This window comes from Apostichopus japonicus, chromosome 14, assembly GCF_037975245.1.
Source record: "Apostichopus japonicus isolate 1M-3 chromosome 14, ASM3797524v1, whole genome shotgun sequence".
Lineage (NCBI taxonomy): Eukaryota > Metazoa > Echinodermata > Holothuroidea > Aspidochirotida > Stichopodidae > Apostichopus > Apostichopus japonicus.
In genome coordinates this window covers 23798107-23819854 of record NC_092574.1, presented here as the reverse complement: position 1 = coordinate 23819854, position 21748 = coordinate 23798107, and the positions used below count along the sequence as shown (strand labels likewise).

General features: G+C 38.3%; 1 protein-coding gene across 5 annotated transcripts in view; it reads left to right on the top strand.

Moving 5' to 3' along the window:
• Window positions 1–21748, top strand: part of LOC139979625 (sodium- and chloride-dependent glycine transporter 1-like) — a 55605-nt gene that overhangs the window by 4162 nt on the left and 29695 nt on the right. The window contains exons 1-2 of one of the 5 annotated variants that reach the window (XM_071990605.1): window positions 13997–14183; window positions 16261–16379. The gene's annotated coding sequence lies outside the window, so the exon portion shown is untranslated. Of the gene's footprint in view, window positions 1–13996; window positions 14184–15028; window positions 15299–15384; window positions 15631–15712; window positions 15908–16260; window positions 16380–21748 lie in introns of those variants that run through there. The other 4 variants (XM_071990607.1, XM_071990608.1, XM_071990609.1 and 1 more) reach the window with 4 other exon arrangements.

Here is a 21748-nt window from a genome sequence, read left to right as displayed (position 1 = left end):
GTTGGGCGGGGGGGGGGGGGAGAGGGGGAGGGGGTCACATGCGATGAGGGTTTCGTCCGGCCATGGGTTAAAGGTTGGAATTGTAATGGGCTTTAAAGCGAATACCGAGAGCAAGAGAATACTCTTCTTGTCTCTATTTCTGTCATGGTTGTCAAAGCGAGTTTGTTTCTAAAAATTAAAACTGGATTAGAACTTAAATTGTTTCGAAATGGCAGAAAAAAGATAGCAGAAAATTTAAAAAAAAAAAGTGAAGAAAATTCACAACTGACAATTGACGAGGACTTTGACTGCGTTGAAATCAACTTGTTTCAACTTAGGAGGAAGTTATACCTGATACTATATATGAAAGAACTTAGTAATTTGCAAATGACACTGAAAGGCAATTTGATGCGATTGAAGAAGTTCATTATGAATTGTTGGAGTTATTATCTGATGAGGAGTTTGAGAAAGAAGAGACCTTTTAATTTGTTTTACTGGGGAAGTACGTACAGTAGTATAGTAATCAATCATTTCGTATTTGTATTTAAGGTGTGGCAAGTAGCTTTTAGAGAGACATTCATGCAGAGAGAAATGAGTTACTTAATAAAGCGAATACCGGGAGTACTAGAAACATCTTCCTGACCATACTTTTGTCATTTCTCGTCCTCGAGAATAGATGTCATAAGGTCTACTGAGCGGGAAATGTCTTTTGGTTTCTCTTTCTAACAATTCAATCATTCATCCACAAAGGAAATAATATTTCTACAATAGAGTTGCATTTTTTAAATTCTACCTACAGAGAACATTGAAATATAATCAAACACTCCATTTGTATCGGGGAGATAAATCAACAAACACGAGTAAAGTAGTCTTAAAGGAATTATCTGGTGGAAGAGTTTGATACATTGTCCTCATAGTTCCAATTTTTCTCTTTCTAACCATGTGAAAATTGTCCCCATTCGACGAATTCTTCTTCTTGTAGAAATCTGGTTTGCAAATTCACCAGTTTCTCACCAATATGCACCGTTTGTTCGAACGCATCATTTTGGTGAACTTGAATGACGTAATGCAGGCAAATATGCAAAACGAGCGACTTGAAGTTAGCACTCTCTTTTCCTACCTATAAACCATGCCCAAACTGGTACGTACATTATCATTGCACATAATACACTCTCACACTCAAACCACAGTTCATAAACCGTTCTTCCCATTCGCTGAAATAGATTCACGGATCATCTTTACAGTAAAGGAAGCTTTTTTACTACTTGAAAAGTATTTGGAACATGGAAAGGTTAAAAATGGCTGAATCAATGTCGAATTTGTCCTTTCCCATCGCACTAATCCACATTCTATACACAGTTCATAGTTTTCCTCTTTTTCAGGGTCAGGAATAGCAAAATAACATTATTTTCTCTCCCTTTTCATTCACGCATCCATGCGAATGACTACATCATCAAAAAGCCTGGCACTGATTGCTGAGGCATTGTTTCATCAGGGAGCTGGTACGTTAGAGCAGGGAGATGTTTCCATAACAACTCCCTGGTTAGAGTAGCAGCTCCCTGGAAAGTTTCATAACAACTCCCTGGTTCCACACAAGGCCTTCGTTAACCTGCTTTGTTGAGGGTGGTACCTGCAAGCATGGAGCTATAAACAGCTGCAAGCTGGCCCAGCTCCAAGAGCGAAATGTAAACAACGATGAGACCTGCTGTTCAAACTTATCTTGTGTTACATTAAGACCACAAAATCACCTGATGCACTACATATATGACGGCTTAACCGATTTTTTTTAAAACATATTTAAATTATAAGAAATTTCACCAAAAATTAAAAACATATGTATTCAAACACGGTTTTTGTCGTGACTTCAGTAGGAACTGTACGCAGCGTGGGTTATGTCGTAATCTCTACTTGCCCAGATGACGTCACGTTCGCTACTGTTCAAAGTATATTTGAAATATCCATCCTAAACGATTAACAATTTGTTTGTGTTAAACGCAATATTAGCGTACTCATACTTGGAAAACATGGTTTGGGAAATTGTTTATCGTTTTTAAGGTAACTTCTAAGGGCTACCAGTCAATTCTTTTAACTGGTTTGTACCCGTAACTTCCGTAAGTCTTCCAGGAGTGGACCACAGTGGGCGGTCTGTGATGTCATCAAAATGTACTATTTGTATTACAGCGGTTCTATTGGACGTTTTCCGTTGATCTAGTTGATTTTTTACTATGACCAATCTCAATGCGAAATAATTGTGTAAAATGGTCTTAGTTTGGCAGTGATCAGTTCACGAGCTTTTGTTTGGATCGGCTGTTGATCTCAATTTGTGTAGTCTCTTCCACCAGTTTCAGCATAGCTAGGCCTTAAAAGTAACGTTCGACTTTCGTCACGTTTATGATTATGGGACAACTTGAACAAACATGGCTGGGCCTGTTAGCAATTTTATGTTGTCTAGGCCAGCAACGGTTCGGTAGAATAGGGTTCGTCAACACAACAACGTGAAGAATACCAATACACTTAAGATGGCAAAACATCTCCTTAATTATTTCTTAAGGCATTTTCCTACAGTCATAATTCGCAAAGTATAGAACAATTTAAGGAGCTTTGAGACAATTTTGCTGTTGTTGCTGCTAAGATTTTTGGAAGAGAGAGAATTTGTCGAGGCCTGAAAACAATGTGAAATTTTTATTGAAGACAAAAATATTCCACACTGCTCCATCTCAATATATACCCGTAAATATAGCGTAGTGCGCTATATAAGATTTTATTTACATTACATTACCCCCTAACTCGTGATATGGTTCATTGCAGTAACCTACTTTGACTAGCTAAACCCCCAACTGCTCCAGGAAGTTGGATCGCAGTAGGGGGGTCTGTCATGTCCGCTGCGCAAATGCATTCTGGAAGCTTTAATTAGGCTCTTATATTCTTCTCGATGATTTATCCTTGAAACCTGATACATTTGAAATGTTTGTGTGGCCTTGGTGAACTGTAAATAAGTGTATTGTGTAGGCCAAAGAGTGTGATCGAAGAAGGTGGACCCAGGTTGTCAACTATAGAAGTATCTAAACAAAATCAATAATTGGTGACAATAAAATGCAATGAGAATGAGAACAAAGACTAACAAGATACTAAATGTTGCTGGAAAATGTATGTCTGCCAGAGACTCACATTATAGCCTCCCCATGCCTCCCTATACTCTCTACAACAGTAATAAATGGGTCTCATAGGTCACCGGTTACTATGGCAACCAGCATGGCAACCAGCATGGCAGCAGTTAATGCTACTGTGAACTAAGATCAAACTCAACAGCTACTAACTGTAATGGAGTGTGTTGGTTATGTTGCACCGCGCAAATAATAAGTAAAATGAATTAAGAAACAGACATATGGTAGTGGGTTTCTATTATTTTAATGTCTCTCTTGCACAGCATCCAAGATCTAGACTACTCATATGCAATAATGGTAAATAGTAAGCATTATTGACAATCAGACTTGGCAGGAGTCCAGAGGGGTCAGGAGTTGACCCTGTCGGTATGCCAGTGAGATCAATGTGTCGGACAGGTGGCAAAGTACATACAGTGGCTAGTCAGATAAGATAAATTGCTGAACTTCAGTAATATATCACAGAGTGACAGCAACAACAATACATAATTGCAATAATAGCAAATGGTCATTGACTCCTAAAAGATCTGCTACATAGACCCCAACTATAGCACGCTATCATGGAAAAGTTTCTTTAGATTACGTAATCGACCTGCCTCGGTCGTACAATGACCTCCCTTGGCCAATTAGTCTGCAACGCCTTCCACATTTTTTTCTTGTACGAGGGTCTTTGTGTGAGCCCTGTATGATTAACTACACTGTAGACATGAACATATTTTTAAACAGTGTTTACACAAAGAGCCTAACGGTGTTAAGAGCATACGTATAGGCTAATCTTAGAGCCTGAGGTGGATTTACGACCTTGGCATGTCGACAACGTTATCACAAAACTTTCCTAACTATAGCGTCATATAATTGGAGTCAATAAAGCAGATCTTTAAAGGTTACAACAATTAAAAGTGAAGCTTAGCTAATCAGTTGTTGGATATTTTCCCCTCTTCTGGGGTGGTGCGGAATCAAGTCGATTTGCGTCCCGCGATCGCGTTTGTATACATTGGAAATTGAAATGTCCAGGATCCAAACTACCCGACACAATGTGCAGTAAGGTTTAATCGACTCACCGGTCCATTTGAAAGAAATCATATTAACAGTTCTCTTTGATGAGATTCAGAACACTGGATACTTGAGATGTTAGAGATCCAATTTACCAATAGGTAATCAGCTTCAACAGGTAAGTTCAAACTTACTATAGGAAGGAATCGTCATCTCTAGTAGTAAGTGACCGAGTTGTAAACATTTTTAAAAGGTTACTCGGTCACTCTTCCAAACTTAGGAAAACTCGCTCTATAGTACGGTATACAACAACTTTGTCCGGTGCAGCAACTTCAAGAGTGTAGTGCATTGAGGTTATATGGTGCATATACAATATTACAAAATGTGTAAAGAAAATATCTAAATCACATTTTTAGACTTGAACTTTCTAGCCAAAAGAACCAGAGGCTATGTAATACCGATAAGGGATTCTGAGATGAAAACCTCTCCGGAGAAAAGGAAAAATGAACCTCTCTCTTCGATAATAAATATTAAAAATAATCTTCTTCTCCCTCATCTCATGGTATGCTTGGATTTTAAAAACAGATCAGGGTGCCATAAGATCGCCCCATGACAACTTTTAGGGGTTGGTCAACAAACGTTTTAAGCCAATCAGCCACTGTTGGCCATTGTATATTAAACATGGACCACCAGCTTCTCAACTGGGTGAGAGAACCTGGACACCTATGGTTTTGTTTATAAGACACAGGATGGCCCCGTCTAAGAAATTTACAATGATTAAGTTAAAACAGCAATTCCCGGAATAGGAATTGGTCAGACTAGCGACTGCGTCCGATACAAGGTAACAGTGAAGCGCCATATCATTCCCAATTCCACATGATAGGAAATGTTAATAGATTTATACTAAACGGAGTCAACCACCATTCCAAAACTGTGTTTTAAGTCATGATTACAGAGAGTGGTTTATTGTCTCTTTGGCAATAATGAAACCAGTTTAATGAAAGCTATGTGACCTTGCTATACTCATCAGTTCTATATGACTTGGTCTGACAAGGCAAATAGTTACAGTATAATCCTCTGGACATTCACTCTGTGGATGCCTGGAATATCCATAGGGTTATATTTGCATAGCTGTGAAAGTTCTCTGTAATTAGAATTTCATCAAAATGTATCTCTTTCGTAGAATTATTTATTATGTGTGTGAATAAATAATTGAAAAATTCACAAAAAAAACAATGACATTTTTCTTTCAACTGAAGTGCCCTGATGACATCATCCACACTGCTGTTGCCAGATGCATTTTAAAAAATATCACTAAATTTAAAAATCTCATATATTGGCAATACTCAATGCTATGAGGATGTGGTTTCACAATTAGATTCAGAAAATGTTCAGCAATTTTGCTCAGCAATCAACTAAACTTAGGCACCAGAAAAATCTTTTAAAATTGTTAACATTCAAATAACTACATATCTCAATTTTGGGACAAGATATTGAGAATGTAGTTATCAACTAACAGCACCGGAAATATTTTATACAATCATGTGTCTCATCGGAATTTCCCTTTTATTAATTATAATGAAAAGACGCCACTCCGAATAGAGGGAGACAAATACGATTATCAAATACAATAATCGTTAAGTGGGAGTGGCCCATTTATGCGTGCTAAATATGACAAATTTAGACCAAATTAAGTGCAACAAAAGCATAAACTTGTTCTACAACTGCATAATGCCATTGGTTGAGTCGCGTGGGGCAGCGACTCCGGAAGCTGCGGCATTTCAGAAAACAAAAATCAAAGCGTGGATACAGCCCAAGTGGAGGTTGTAGGGGGAGGGGCAAAACGATCAAATATTCAAATCAAAGCTAGAATAGAAAAGCTTGCACAGTGTCTTCCGGACGAAACCCGGACAGAAGGTATTCACCATCTCACCACCGAAACATGCAAATCTCATTACAGCACAGCATGTTGCAGATGCTGCGTCAATTGACTTGACATTTATAGTCACATACGTCCCAAATTCCAAGCTGCGCTCTCTCGCCTACTCCCACCAGTCCAATAGCATTCCTGCAGATGAAAACAGCTAGCTAAACTGCTGGACAAGGGTCACGTTGACATACCATTCGCCATGCCAAGGGAAAAAATGTGTAGCAAGTTTGGAAGTATTTTGCCGCCATGATATACTAATTGTGTCCGAATCTTTGGATTTAGGATCCGTTTTTGTAGCTAGGCAACTGTTGAGGGAGTTATACATGAGTTAAATGTTGCTGATGCAAGGGGAAGGGGAGGGAGGGGAGGAGTTCGTATATACAGTGTCACACCGGGAATCATCTAATTTCACCTCTTTTGTCACGGTACAATCAAATCGAAATTCCTTTCATCAAGAAGCTGTAATGTTTTAACGGGTTAATTAGTTGCTACTACTTGTTGAACAATTGGCAGCCCTTCTGATCAGGCCTGATTGTTAATGTTTCCCCCCTTTGTTCCAAACAATTCCAGTAAGTCCCATGGATGGTTAGGTTACGGTAATACAGTTTTAAGAAATGTCACCCAAGACTAAAACACGTGCACGAACACCAAACTACTTGAGGAGCAGTCCAGCGATATAGCATATGTTAAAGGTGCATATCTTGATAACGAGAATAGCTATAGAACCAAATATGCCCCCCTCCGCCCCTCCCTACCCCTTCTTTTCTGAACTATGATATATCACGACATAAGGTCTGCATTAAGTCATCTTTTTAAGGTTACAATAAAGACAAAGAAAAAAAAAGTGTAACACCAGGAATGTTCTCTCGCAGTGAACAAAAGACTGCCTAAAGTATTTGCTTAACCATATATGGGATATAGGTAATAGTATGAATTATCGCCTCAGTAATGAAAATAAATGTAGGAATTGTGTTGAAGACATCGCTAACAAGAAGCTGAAAACAGTCAATTCACCTGTCACTATTATGATGATGATCCTTTCAGCCACACAGAAAGCGGCAAAGGTTTGCCTGTATTTCATCTTAACATACGTATTGTCTTCCTTAACTTTTCACATGAACTTTTTCGATTGCCTTTCTCCTAATTTTGATGTTATGATGCTCTCTGAAATAGGTTATACTGCCGGCCACAGCCAGTCTTTCTGTAGTTATTTGCCTGATTATGCCTCTGATTTTGTATCCCTCCCGCCCCCCCCCCCGCCCACCAACTGTGGGGGTGTTGCCTTTTTTTTATTCATAATTTTGATGTCATAATGCTCTCTGAAATAGATTACTGCCATAACCAGTCTATGTGTAATATTTTTGCCTGGTTATGCCTTTTGAGTTTGTATCCCAGCCCACCGTAACCGTGGGGTGCTGGCTTTTTTTGTTGATAAGAACAAATTTAGTAAAATTAAACTTAATAAAGATGTAACTATAGCTCCAGTCATAATTGCCAGTGTCAAACGTGTCAAGTCGAAGATTTCTAGCTTGAAGTCAAGTCAACTACAAAAACAACAACTGCTACAAGTTCGTTTTCTGTTACAGACATGATCCTAAAGGAAATGTTAAGCACTATATCATTGAAGCTTTGGAGTCTGCATTATAGTGTCACTAAAGACTATAGTGAAGTAGAGGGCGTTGTGGTCAAGTGGTTAAGGTAGTGGACTTGTGATCTAAGGATTACATGTTCGAGTCATTGCGTTGTGTCCTTGGGCAAGGCACTTTATCTCCATTGCCTCTCTTCATCCAGGTGTATAGATGGGGACTTGCCAGTGTAACTTGTAAATATAGTTGCGTGCGCCGGTTTGTGGCTGCACCCTATATGGGAAGTCCCCCAGGGGAAACGTGGTTGTGGTGCACAATGGTGCCCCAGGGGAGGTTCATTGAATTGTGCACACTTTGGTGTGTAGGTGTGAAAAGTTCCCAATGACCAGGGTTAAGTCGTGTAAGAGGGCCTTGGCCCTGAACAAGACTGTAAACCTAAATAATAATAATAATAAATATAGTGTGTACATTTGGAGGAGATCTTGACATCAATCTCCTTAAAAATGAATACTATTACTGCATGTAGTTAACAGCTTATTTTAATCTCATGAGGTGCAACCTCTTAACACCGCCGTACTTTGCCAACCAGACTTATAACTGAGAGTTCTAGTATACTCCCATCGACCATATCTTTGTTCGCCTGCCAATCGGTCGCACAACACAGATAATCTCTGGTAATTTGTAAGTTGCGATGTAAGCGATCATTTACTAGCTAATTTTGGCATTATCAGTGGCACTGACACCCATTGAGTCTGTTTTTACCTCCATGTGACACCTAACTCGAACCAAACTAGACAGACCAATGGTTAGGATTTCCAAAAGTTGCGATATCGCTCTCTTCTTTCAAACAATTGATTCGGCAGATTTTTCCTATGTTTATGCTGCAACGGACGTCAATGATGCTTATAGCACCCTTTTTTCTTTCTTTAAATATATCTAATCACGATTCTTTCCTTGAGTTAAAGGGTGTGAAGATTCGCGCACAAAGAAACGTCTCATGCCGGTAATCTGACCTAGTTTCGAATGAGGGGTAACAGAAGTGTTATAAGACACCACCATCGATCCTGCAGAAAATACACACACAGCTTGCTACCGTCGGTAATTAGACACTAGTGTACAGTCAATACATACAGCTACGGTCATTGAATACCCACAACACAGTTTACATAGCGGCGATGAACATCTCATGTCTAGATAAAAGATAGCAAGGTATCACGTTTCATTACTGTCTGCATTTTGTAGCGACAAGAAGAAAACGTCATTTGCAAGCAACGGGAAGTTAACTTTTTCAGATCGCGGCACGCCGTTTGGGGCGAGTCTTCAATGCCTTTAAAAATGTCCCGTTTAGGAACTCAAAATATAAACCATGAATTACACTGACCTGGAATTAAAAATTCAGTCAGTCACAAAAAGGACCATTGTCCGTAAATATATCAATTACCCCCCCCCTTCCCCCACCCCATCCCCTAGAGAGGAAAGCGAATTTGACAAATACAGATCATAAAGTATTCAGGCTAAGTCTTCATACTACAAAAATATCATTCAGGGTTTAAGCAGTACTCGGCTCAGGAAACTTGGTCAGTCCTTAATGAGCTTTTGATCACTGAAGGAAATACGCCTCCTACCATTTTTATTTACGACAATGGTACCATCACTGATGAAATTGGTATAGCTAATGCTTTCAACAACTATTTTTCGACTATTGGAAACAAACTTATATAGTCATGCCATTCGGAGTGACACTAATCCTATGCAATTCATGCATCCTGCAGTATAACCCCAAATATTGTCTTTCTTTCGCCCATCCACTTCTGATGAAATCTACAACAAAATTAATTCCTTTGAACGATGGAAAATCGCCTGGTATCGATGGTATATTCCACCTAAAATATGGTAATCTGTCTTCGATGTCATTGCTCCTAAATTCTTTGTCCTATTTTTAACCTCGTGTTCACCACTGGTACTAATCCGGTTGCCTTGAAGGTTGCTAAAGTTTACACCTATTTTCAAAAAGGGGGATCAAAAACCCCTCCCTGATAATAACCGCCTAATTATCACGCTGCCTTGCATTAACAAGATCTTGGGAAGATCTATTGAGAAACGTATGAGACCGTTCTTGGACAACAATCAACTGTCTCTTTGATTTTCAATTCGGTTTCAGACAAGGTCACGATACTGTAGGTGCCCTTTTGTATTCGTAGACACCGGTGAGAATGTCTTGGGTCTTTATCTAGATCTCAAGTAAGCCTTTGATACAGTCGACCACTCAATCCTCCTTTAGAAATTATCGAGTTACGGTATTCGTGGTATCGCTGTTGATACCATGCATATAATCTGCTTTATTGGCTCCAATTATAGCAGTAGTACGTTATAGCTAGGTGAGTGTTGTGATTAAATGGATTATAAGTGTTGTGATTATATAATCGACCTGCTACGGACGTTAATCCACCTCAGGCTCCACAATCAGCCTGTATAGCTTCTTAACACCATAAGGCTCTTGTGGAAACACTGTGTGGAAACAGGGAGTTGTTATACCACTCCCTGGTTGAAATATGTTCATGCAAGTCTACAGTGTAGTTAATCGTACAGCGTTCACACAAAGACCCTCATACAAGTAAAATTATGTGGCAGGCGTTGCAGATTACTTGGTAAAAAGAGGTATAATTTTCAAGTTGTATTCCTTTAAGCATGTGAACGGACGGTGACCCTTCCCCGTGTTTTAAGTGATTTTGTTAATCATGGTAATGCCTTAAGCACTCGTAACAGGACAAGGAATAATACACACTTTTCTGTTAGTATACGAACGCATACAAAACATGGTAAATTACTACTGAATAATTACTCTAATAAAATATGCCAACTTCTTCCTAATGATATAAAGTTGTCGAGTAAAGATATGCTACATTCAAACGCAAACTAAAATATCACTTCATTGAAAGTAATACAGACTAAATACTGTTTCTCTCTCGTATTACACTGACTGAACGTATACTGCTTCTTCATTATTTCTTCCTTTTTTATTTTTCCTACTTTATTTTCACTTTCTTTCTTTCTTTCTTTTTCATTTGGTCGCTAGCTCGATAAATTTTCCTTGTTTTATGGTGTCTTGTTTATACTATATACTTCATTTTTATTGTAAGCATATATAGACGAACTATTTATTTGCAACATACCATTTCCCCACGTTGCACCACTTCCTGTACCCTATTTGAGGAAAACATTGTCGACAAAGTTTGGGTCAGTTTCTTCACCGGGTTAGGCTAATCCGCCTACCGTTATGTAGACCCTACACCACCGATGTAAATATTGCACTAGACACAGTATATAATCTCACTGAGATGTAGCCTATACTATCTGACCGCGTTGTTACAATGATTCTATCATGAAGTGGTACAACTACATGCTCGTTATCTTTACAGGTTGTAACAATTTTGTTGTGATATATTTTATTAACAATATTTAATTTAAATTAGTCCTAATTCTTAACAGTTCTAAAAATTGAGACATCTCTACATTTTTGTTTAACTTCAAAAGCAACCATAAACCAATTTTCGTTATTATTGTTAATCATTCTCAATTTCCAATCCAAATTTCTGACCATAGTACGTTCTTTAAAGCGCTATGTGAAGATTAACGATGTCATATTGTCTTTAAGAAAGAAAGCTATATATCTTTCTTTTTCGGTAGGTAAACTTTTGTTGTAACCTATTTTGAATTACGATAGAACATCGTAAGCCTACGCTTGTCATGGTTCTCTTTTCCCCCAATATTTGTGACTCCAAATATATGGTTAACAGCACAAATTCAGTTTCTTGACACCATAAACTGGTGTCAATACACCGAGTTAAATAAAGACGATAACTGAACGTTTATAATATGCGCCTATAGAGTGCCCCGAGTACTGAAATAGACACATGTCGATTTAAATCGGCGTATGTTATTTTCTCGACCTTTCATTGCCCAACAACTTAGCTGATAAATGGACACTTATAGCCCACTCGGTGTGTTTGATCGTTTCCGCGAACATTGTCTGTCTGCAAGTGTAACCAGAACCATTGTCGCTTATTTTTTGAAAAAAAAAAGTAATTCCAGTCTCCTCATCACTGCAACTCTCGATCGAGAACGTTCGTCCTTGTGATAGAGTACCGTATGAATATGCATTACGTAAATATTCATTTCATAAGAAAGTTAGTTAATGCACGATACTTTATGGCGATGACTGCAAAACAGTAAAGAAAGTTAATCAAACCGATGACAACTGGTAAAGAAAATGCCCCCATAGGACTGTTGTGCCCTCCCTGTTCCCCCCCCCCCCCCGAATAAAAAGTCTGTTGAGGCCACTGGTTGAACACTATAGGCGTCCGCGAAAATGGAGGACGTCTTTTGCACTTGTATGACGCACTTCTCTCCTATTGGGAATAACGAATAACTTTTTACACATTATGGATTACGAACCCTTTGATCGATTATGAATATCGGACCCTTTATCCTTAAATGAATAACGAACCTTTTTTCCCATTATGAATAACGGACCCTTCGCTCCATTATGAATATCGGACCTCTTTTCCTATGAATAGTGAACCCTTTTGTCTATTATGGATTACGAACCCAATGTTCTATTACGAATATCGAACACTTTGTCCCGTTATGAATAACGAACCTTTTTGTCCATTATGGATATCGAACCGTTTTGCCCATTATGAATATCGAACCTTTGTTTCCAATATGAATACCGGACCTAATGAATTTTGATCCCTTTTTATTATGAATAACGAACCTTTATTTCCATTATGAATAGCGAACCTTTTTATCGAAAAAATGCACGTTATGAATAATGAACCTTATGAACAATGACCCTTATGAATAGCGGGCCTTATGAATATCGGACAGACCCCCTCTCGAGCATTTTGGCTAGTTCTGAAGCTCTAAATTCTTTGAATTTGTATACGTGTTTTTACGTCATGAAAGTCAACAGCGCAGTCAGCATCTAAGGAGACAACAACATCAAAGGAGACAACATCATCGAAGGAGACACCAACATTACAACAGAGAGAATAGAAGTAAACAACATAATACATGACCCTTTCGGCGTTCCATATTCTAATACTCCCTGTAGTGAGTCACTGCTTCCGGATGCCATTGTTGAACTCAGATGACACTGGGCCAACATCGCTGGACAAGAGGCTGGTATTTAGGCTGGAGCGAGATCAAGTTGGGATCGGAATTTCCGAGTTGAGGCAAGGGGATTGAGGTATAGAGTCCTTTACGGAGCTGTGCAATAACACGACCCAGGGTAGTATTTCCACGGACAGAGCATGTCACATGTTGTTAGTAATGCAAAGTACTTTCCTTTTGTGAACAGTGATTGAAATCTCCATTGATGACAATAATAGCATTTGGCGAGGAATTTTCAATCTCTTGAATGGCTTGGTACAACTCGTCAGCACCGTCCTTAGCAACAGAGCGATCGGGAACATAATGGAAATAACATGAGAAAACTCATGGGGCAAATAATATGGGCGTTTGCTAACAGTGAGAAGTTCCAGATTTTGTGTGCAGGAATGACCCCTGGTGACCCCAAATGACATTTGACCGCCACCAAAAACAATAGGCTTCTTGTACTCAATGTGGTGCGTACAGGCATACGCACCAAATATTAGATTGGTCAAGTTTCCCTTCTTGAGATATCGTGTTTACAAGCTGGGCGTCACAAACGCACACACACATTTATACATACGTACATACATACACACATACGCCATCATAAATGCAAAGATTACAATTATCATCGAAACCAAAAAGCACATTACTAAAATACACAATTGCATACACACACCAACAGCCAGTTTTTGCCGATAGCCCGACCAAGTAGTAGAAAAATTGAGAAATTGAAAGGCGGGACTGCGAGGCTTTGCTGCCGTCGGCCGCATCAGCAGCGCCAAGAGAAGAAAATTATTGCTACTGCTACTACTACTAATACTACTACTGATAATAATGACAACTACCAATAATAATAAAAACAAGAATACTACCATACTACTACTACTACTAATAACAATAATAATAACAACTACCAATCATAACAATAACAACAATAATAACAAGATACTATACTACTAATACTATACTACTACTTTACTACTAATACTATACTACTAATACTATACTACTATAACTACAACTGCTGCTATACTTTTCGCCCTACAATTACTATTCTACAAGGTTTATTTATTTTTTTTATTGAAAGGAATATACTATTCGACGTGTACAAAACCATCACGCTTAACTGACTCAGTTGACAATGCAACAACATAGTTGAGCTGTGTGTCATTCCGCCATTCAGATATTAGCCATGGCTGCGTGCAGAATCAATGGAAAATTCCATAAATCCAAGCACGTGCATAGTAATAATAATTAGCGGTATCGCTGTAGTTTAATACTTGGTCATATATGCATAGACCACTCATTTGTGTAGAGCTTTCACTACTTTTAGCATCTATTGGTGTTACTTCGAGACCGTTCTTTCTCCATTCAGTAAGTGGACTGTTCTTTTTGTGTTTAATTACTATATTACGTTCTCTGTGCATAATTAAAGATGTACCCAAGTTTGGAATAGGCATATGTATTGGCAATTAAAATATGTTTCTTAAGTGTTTTCCGATTTTAAACGATACTGCTATGAAATTATTGTGATCTTTCAGTAAATTTTAAAAGGGAAGCGATCACTTTGTTTTCAAGGTAAAATACACTAATTAGTTACTAAATCCACTGGAGACTTCCGTAGGTGCTAACAATTTGTACAAGTAACCTTATACGTTATAGATATATTCGGCGAATCCATGAAAACTTGCCATGAACTGTGTTATAACTGGTAGGTTATTTCATGGCTTTATTATACGTACAGAATATGTGTGCATGGCTGTTATCGTTTTGAATATTGACGACTTAAGTATACAACAAAAGTTTTATAAGCCTACTTGTATACAGCTGGTTGTTTATAACATGTTATTAAAGAACGCGAAGTAAACATCCAAGACACGTGGTACCAACTACATACATGAAGTATTGGAGGCGGCAACGTGTGAGGGGGGGGGGGGGGGTTGGTGAATTATCCCCAATCAAGTTTCCCACTCCCCCAGTCGGCTGCGGTAAAACAAAACTGAATTTCCAAATTTCCTTGCTTTGGTTAATATTAGGTGAATTTACGACCTGGTTATACAGTGACATTGTGGCATTCCAAGTACAAAATTAAAACAGAAAGTAACATTTGTTTGGCACCGATATTTTAATTTTGTCTTGTTCTGGCAGGAGATATATATGTAATTGCTGGCAATTTTGAACGTGAGTCATAAAGGCGTGTATATATATCGCTAGAACTGTTCAGTCTCTCAGAAGGCTGCTTGTGTATGCAGGAAATCCTTGTTAGAACATCCTGTGGATCGTGTATACTTAAACAAGTTAATCGGCAGGGAAAGGACAGCCATATACAGGTCACTTGAACTATTCAAATGGTTCTATAGCGTGTTGAATTGCAAATAACATTCCTGACAAAACACCTGTCTTGCAAACCGCCATGTTTATTCTTTGTATAATATCGACCATCTAGTATTTTTCCGTTCACCACGAGTTACGACAGCGAATCCGCCTCAGTAATAAGTTGTTGTTTATGTATAGTATTTTGTATACACGCCTTCAGCGATCCATATGGATTACCGTACGTGTGCTGGTATTGAATTTCTCCTTCAACACAGTGAATGAAGTATGGAGCAGTCCGTGTACACTACTGTTTGGAAGTAACTGAATAATGGAAGCACCGGACTGTGTTACCTTCGAATTTGCTATAGATCTAGATAAAATTCCATGGGTGCAGCACTAGTATATAAAGTATATTCCTAGGAAATATGCTACATTTGAAACGGGTATCAATTTTATTATTACCCACGAGCTTCTCTGCTTTCAGGTCATGGAATGACTGGCGTCGGTGATTATTGTTTAGTCATATTTTCTCGAAAGTACAGATATCAATATTTATCACTGCATTTATAGTACACATCTCAACGTCTTTTAAGTAAAAAAAAGTACAATGTCGGACAACACGTGCCCTTTTACAAATTGATATGTTATAATCTTTCCTTTATGCCATCTTGGAGGAGTGTCAAGTTATCTTTGATCACAAGCTGTGGACTCCGCGTCAACAAGAGACTATACAAAGGAAGTTATTCAACTCATACCATAATACGAGAGGAAGTGGCCACGGGGTAAAGGGGGAAGAACGAGTTATAAAGATTTGACCGTGTTGTAGTTTACTACGACACATCTCGACAATAATATTAGTGTAACAATATTTTAGTATTATAGGGCAAATATTGTGTTATGAGCGTGCTATCCAAATAAGTACAAACTGCACTGTCATAAATTAGACCTTCTTTATTGTCAGGTTAGCGTCGTAACTTGACAAATATATTTTTGACGTCTTGCCAAGCTGAGTGCAAATTCACAACTTTGCCAAATCTGTGTGAAGGTGTACAATTACAAAACAGTCGGTAATTTGATAAGACCACGGTACATCATAACTACTATTCTACAGTTGTATATTATTTTTTCTTCGAAGGAAATCGACTATAGCGAAGGAACTACGAGAACATATTCTATTGGACATCTCTACTATAACAGCTTGCAAAGGCGAGAAGAACAGCTGTAAGAATCTACTTCTACCAACCTGTGCCGAACGTAAGTTATACATTTGACCCTGTAAATGATAGGCCACCAAAATCCCCATTTAGTAAAGTCTCTAGAGAAGTACAGTAGGAAGTTTGTGGACAGTCCGAAAGGCTTAGAGTGACCCCGGTTGCCAACATGTGACCAACGCGTAAAATATAAAAGGTTGCTGAGGGTTTATATTTAACAGTGGCGTAGGAAGGTACTTTTGAGTGGGGGGGCTGAAGACTGATGACTGATGGCCGGCTTGGGGAGGGGTCTAAGGGGAGGGGGGTGGATTTTTTTTTGCATTTCCTGGTGGCCTCAGATGCAATTTGGTGCAATATAGCACACTTCAACACCCACTCCATTTTGTAAACTTAATTTTGTATTTTCACCTGGCCTTAGATGCAATTTGGTGCTCCAAATGAGATTTTTTTCTCATTTGGAAATGAAAAAGGGGTTTTCTGACTTGCGAAGCGGAGGGGCGGAATGATACTTCCGCCCTCCACATTTTTCACTGGGGGGCTGGCGCCCCCCAGCCCCCTGGTTCCTACGCCCTTGATATTTAAGATATGGTCACTTTTACAAGTTCTATCCATAATCATGGCTAAAGGTCTGTGTTAACGTCATCTTTATAGGCCTATATGTGCCGAGGTTGAAGAACAGAATTTCATTGAAAAAAACGATTTTCTAACCTTGGGGGGAAAAAGTGGAAGTTTTTACCTATATAAGTATCAGAGAAGCTCCTAATTTAAATTGTTATAAACGTTTACTACAGCCTTATATTTAATGTATATTTATCTACTTTACACATTATAAGACTCAATATATTTATTTTATTAATTCTTTTCATTCCTAAACCCCTTTCATATTTTACTATCCAATTGAGGGTTTTGTTTGTTTTAATTGTTTTCTCTCTTTTTTATGTTTTCTATTTCCTGTTGTTTCATTCTTCCGCTTCTCTTATTGTCTGTATTTCTATACCCGCCCTTTTATGCTCTTTCATTTTCTTCTTCTATTTGTGTATCTTAATTGTCTTAATTTGATTTTAATACCATTCTTTTAATTTCTCTTTGTAAATGAGTGGCCTTGGGAAGATAAGCTCTGGCTGACCGAGCCATCCTCAATTAAATAAAGTTTAAATTAAAAAAAATTAAAAATAAATTGAACTTCCTTCTGTTCTCTACTCCTACCATATAAACACGTCCTTTCCTATCTGGCTTAACAATCACACGTCTCCTTTGTCCACATAGAGGCCTCTCACTCTTAATCCAACCGCCCCCCCCCCCTTTGTTTTTCACTTAGTGTGCACAGTGCAGTGCTTTACCATATAAAAGTACAGTATCACAACAAAGAGTAGTGTAAACTTGTATGAAAATACACTATGTAAAGAGCTTACAGTCTTACATTTATACATATATATATATATGTGTGTGTATCCTGTCGTAGTATCGATGGGTTTTGTCACTTTTGTGTGTGGTTTTCTGTAGTACTGTGGGTAAACTATACGTATATGCCCCCATTGTTCAGTGGTGTACCGTATTCCACGTATAAGCTTCATACATCGTACAGTTTGAGAAATACCGGTACGTGTATATATGCATATAACTGTTGGTACTAAATATGTAGAATAACAGGGTTGCAGTGAACTGAACAACAAACGTTCTTCAATCGGAGCCATGCTGTTTTACGCTGCAGTAGGTCTCGTTCCTTTGATTTAGATCTCTATACAACGTTTAATTGTTATCGTTAAATTATCGGCAAATATACATAAAGCCTATATGGAGTATCACAAGATTGCACTTAATCCAATTTTGACCACCCAAGCGATTTTGGCCAATAAAACATAACGACTTCTTCATATCCTACAACATTTAATCGAAAGAATAGCGATCGATTGCGGAAGTTGATGTGAAACTTGGTTATTCTTGGTATAATGGAATAAATTAATAATTATAAAGGAAATTTAGGATATGACCGTGTCACAAATTGTTATAAAATTAAAGGAAAAAACCGTGGAAAATTAAATCATGCACCTTCACCAATGAATGTGACTCAGATATATGCGTATTGTGGACACCGTCCTCGATAAGCCCTCGAGAGACACCATTGTTTTGTAGTATGTTTGTTTCATATTGAAAACTTAGACTTCAGCAAGTCTAAATTACGTAATAAAGTCAAGTGCGTTAACAGTAGTATTTTGTTTTTAAATCTAAACATTTCTTTTTAATACCATCTTTTTAATAGTGTTATTTATTTTTCCTTTGTAATATTGCTTGAAAGCAGTGACACTGTCTTATGTTCAGTTAAACCATTTGGAGTTTTTAACGTTGTCAACTACTTTTTAAGAAAGAGTCGCCCAGGAAAGAACCTGGGCACGAACACCAAACTACCGAACGACTGATCCACTCTCAATCCCAGTCCCCTTGCATAGAGACTGTGACTGTGTGATCATCGTCAGGTGTGCATCACCATTCCCAACAGATAAGCCTACTACACATGATCTTAGCCAAAAGCATACCAGCAAGTTTTCAAGTTTCTTCGTCTGTAAGAAGTTAGGCTATATCGTAGACTGGTGCCATGTTGTTGAGATACATAGGCCATGGAAGAAACTGGTTTTAATAATAGAAGATAAAAGGTGATTGCTGAATATAACTCCAAACCAATTATGATCTGATTCCCACATCATAAGCTAGAAGAAGAAGAATTGATACGTATAGCTTACTACGGTAATTTCACAGTTGGCTATACTTTGTTACGATTTTATAGTCGTCACGGAATATGTGGCACACACGGCATATTTTTGCATGACACGACATATATAACAGAACATAATACGTGACATAAGCGCAGGGTATGTGACGTGCACAACACGGTACATTTGGCACACACAGAGAATATGTGGCACACTACCAGAATAGTTAGTTGACAAAGGCAGAATCAATTCATGGTCACATTGCTAAACTGTTTGTCTGAAGCACGTCTTGTAATTGTAAAGATCACTTCAAGTAGCCTATAGATATAAGTGGGTCTTTCATTTGGTATATCCTACACTTAAAGTCCAAACAATGTCAATCACGGTAGTCTCGAAGTCTCTACCATTGTCTACTGCTTACATTTGCCGAAGTTGGTGTTACATTCCTAACCTAAGCAAAATAGTCTGTAAGACGACACGTCGTTGGGAATATTTCTATTCTGGGGGTTGTTTATAAGAAAAATATGAAGATAAAAAACTCTGAACAATTCTTTTACCCGCGGCCGCAGTTCTTCCATACAGCAAACACTTTTCGTAGTCAAATATTCTACTTAACTTCAAAATGTTTGCGCCTATAACAGTGAAACGATTCAGTGAAGAACGGGCAAATAAAGAAATTGACAAAATATGTGAAAATGTGGATATGCTTAAGAGATAGCAAGGGCTATTTTAAATATGAAAGAATTGTATTCGACAATGGATAACATTTTCCAGTTTCAAAGTCGTTCGTGCCTCATAATTGAACGTACCATGCATGCTACTGCAGTAATGTGTATTGTTTTCGTATAGTACTTTACAAACTTGGGTCAATATTCTCCGACTCGCCAATCCTCGCAAACAACCACTTCCCGGCCCTAAACCAATTTAGTTTGACCCCTTCATTAAGGGTAGCTATATGCTTTTCCATCAATTTCACATGCAACTTGAAATATAATGGTCTTTCGATTCTGTTCAGACATATCTGCTATGAAAGCTTTCCGAATGAGGTCACTAAATAAAAAAATATTTTTTTTGTTTTTGTTTTGACATCAGTCTTCGTTCTAGAAGTTACATTAATGTAGTCATTTATTTACATGTTTCTGTTTATTAGTGTTGTATGCCAAACGAATTAACAGGCGACAGATGGTAAACATGGAAAGTATAAAGATCTTTGCTAGTTGAAAGGGAGTTCTTGCATAACGTGTTATTTTACTTCTGGATCCATTGATGTTGTGCAGCACAGTCAAGGATAATGTAATGATTCTTACTAAACTGATGTGTACAGAATACCATAATAATGAATAAAACAGACGGGCACCCGGTTACCATAAGGCAATTAAACTGTTGTGGGATATTCTGCGTTATGAGACGAGCAAGAATTTTTTTTCATTCAAAAATATTAATCTAATAAAGAAATATACAAGTCAGAGCCCGGTACATTGAACGCATAAACTTGAATGAATCCTCATATCCAGAATTTTCGGTAGTGGAGTCTTTTTTTTAGTTTTCAAGTTTATAATTTGTATGCGTCCATAGAACTGTTCCACCAGCAGTACTCTGTAAGGCAACACATATTGCATCGACAGTGCTCTGATAGGAAGCACATAGTGCATCAGCAATGCTCTGAAAAGGAAACACACAGTGCACCAACAGTAGTACATCAGCGGTACTCTGAAAGGAAATACATAGTGCACCAACAGTACCCTGAAAGTAACACATAGTGCACCAACAGTACGTGCATACTCTGAAAGGAAATACATAGTGCACCAGCAGTACCCTGAAAGGAAATACATACGGTAGTGCACCAACAGTACCCTGATAGGAAACACATAGTCCACCAACAGTACTCTGAACGGCAACACATAGTGGACCAACATTACTCTGAAAGTATAACGCATAGTGCACCAACAGTACGTGCATACTCTGAAAGGAAATACATAGTGCACCAGCAGTACACTGAAAGGAAATACATACGGTAGTGCACCAACAGTACCCTGATAGGAAACACATAGTGCACCAACAGTACTCTGAACGGCAACACATAGTGGACCAACAGTACTCTGAAAGTAACACATAGTGCACCAACAGTACTCTGATAGGAAACAAATAGTGCACCAACAGTACTCTGAAAGGAAACACATGGTGTACCAACAGTACTCTGAAGGGAAACACATGGTGTACCAACAGTATAGTACATCAGCTGTATTCTGAAAGGAACGACATATAGTGCACCAACAGTACTCTGAAACAGGGGTAGCGCCAGCTGTATACTTAGGGGTTCTTATAATGCTTAGCACATCCCTGAGTAATGTAATAGACAAAAGTGCAACACAATAGTGTTAAGGAAGGAATGTAGGCCTTGGGCACTTCCTTGATCTTCACATGCATCATTGTTAGAACTAACAAGATCAAAACAGAAGTGAAAGGTTTATACAGTGCCCTCACAGCTGTTCGCACGCTCAGCCACCTTTACCTGGTGTATTGCAGCAAGCTGTAGTTTGTCATCATCCAACACGTCTTGAAGTTCCTTATAAGTTTGTGCGTCCGTTTGGTTGATTAACGTATTAATCGGACGCACAAACTTATAAATCGCGATTAATCGCGATTAATCGCGATAACGTCAAGTCACCGAATATACGACGAAAAACCCAAAACCCATCGACTG